The sequence below is a fragment of the Oxyura jamaicensis genome, chromosome 2 (genome assembly GCF_011077185.1).
Source record: "Oxyura jamaicensis isolate SHBP4307 breed ruddy duck chromosome 2, BPBGC_Ojam_1.0, whole genome shotgun sequence".
NCBI lineage: Eukaryota > Metazoa > Chordata > Aves > Anseriformes > Anatidae > Oxyura > Oxyura jamaicensis.
Window position 1 is genome coordinate 415,259 of NC_048894.1, and position 1,457 is coordinate 416,715.

At 73.8% G+C, this 1,457-nt stretch overlaps 2 protein-coding genes across 4 annotated transcripts in view; one reads left to right on the forward strand and one right to left on the reverse strand.

Annotated features, from left to right (window-relative positions):
* ABCB8 (ATP binding cassette subfamily B member 8) overlaps positions 1–1,457 on the reverse strand; it is a 6,428-nt gene that overhangs the window by 4,549 nt on the left and 422 nt on the right. The window lies entirely within an intron of this gene.
* The window catches only part of ATG9B (autophagy related 9B), a 6,498-nt gene that overhangs the window by 337 nt on the left and 4,704 nt on the right, over positions 1–1,457 (forward strand). Inside the window, exon 2 of one of the 2 annotated variants that reach the window (XM_035319814.1) lies at positions 1–77. The gene's annotated coding sequence lies outside the window, so the exon portion shown is untranslated. Of the gene's footprint in view, positions 78–778; positions 803–1,457 lie in introns of those variants that run through there. The other variant, XM_035319815.1, reaches the window with a different exon arrangement.

The window sequence follows — 1,457 nt, forward strand, 5'->3', positions numbered from 1 at the left end:
GGGGGGGCGCAGCCCCGGTCCCGGGGGGGGAGCGGGGCCCTGTGAGCGCCCAGCGGCGGGGACGGCGGGGCCGCCAGGTGAGTCCGGGGACGGGGACACGGGGACACCTCGACACGGGGACACCGCGACACGGGGACACCGCGACACGGGGGGACGGGGACGGGGCCCGTGCGCTGCCTCCGCCTCGGCCCCGCTGCCCGGGCCCGGTGCCCGAGCCCACCCCGCTCGGGGGTCCCCACGCGTGTCCCGGGGACCGTGGCGTGGCGGGGCCGTGACCGCGGAGGGCGCGCGTGTCCCCGGGGGTCGCGGCGGGGCGGGGGGGTGCCGGCGGCACCGGGGGTCCCGCGGGGACAGCGAGTCCCGCAGGGGGCGCGTGTCCCGGGGCTCCCGCGTGTCCCGTGGGTACACGCGTGGACGGGGGTGGCTTCGGGGGGTGGGACTCCCCGAGGGCCGGGGTCCCGCGCCTGGCCGTGCACCCCCAGCCCCCCCCCCCCGGGTTTTAAACGCCCCCCCGGCATTTTTGGGCCCCGGCCTTTTTTGGCCGGCGGGGGGGGGGGGGGGCGCGGGGGGCGGTGTCACGAGCGGGCGGCGCGCGGGGACACCCGATCCCGGGGGGCATCGCGGGGACAGCGCGTCCCGGCCGCCCCGGGCCCCGCCGTGCCCCCGGTGCTGAATCACGGCCCCGGCCCCGTGAGTCAGCCCCGGGCGGGGCGGGGCCGCGCGGCTTCACCTGCGGCCGGGCCGGGCTCGGCCCCACGCGCGGGACCGGCGGCGGGCGAACAGCAGCGGGAGCCGAGCGGCGGTACGGGGGGGGCGCGTCCCGTCCTGCCCCGAGAGGTGGGGGTCCCAAGGGAACAGGGGCCTGTCTTACTTCGGGAGTCCGGGGGTCCCATCCTGCCCCAAAGGGTCGGGGGTCCCATCCTGCCTGGGTGTTTATGGGGGCCACATCCTTCCCTAAGGGGTCTGGGGTCCTGTCCTATGTGGGAGGGTTGTGAGGGGTCCTATCCTGTCCCAGGTTATGGACATCCCATTCCCACCCCATGGGGTCAGGGGTCCCATCCTGTCCATGGGGGTTCTGGAGGGTCTATCAGGGAGGGTTATGGGGGGGGGCATCCTGTCTCGGGGTTTATGGGTGCCCCATCTTTCCCTAAGGGGTCTGGGGTCCCATACTATTTGGGAGGGTTATGGGGGATCCCATCCTTCCCCAGCTTCTAAGAGTCCCATCCTTCTCCAGGAGGTCTGGGGGTCCCATCCTGCCTTAGGTTATGTGGGGTCCCATCCTACTTGCGGGGGTTTCAGTGGCCCCATCCTTCCCCAAGGGTTTTGGGGTCCTATCCTACCGGGGGGGGGGTTACTTGGGCCCCATCCTTCCCCAAGCGGCTTGGTGCTCCATCCTGCCCCAGGTCGTGGGGGGTCCCATCCTTCCCCAAGGGTTTTGGGGTCCTATCCCGCTTGGG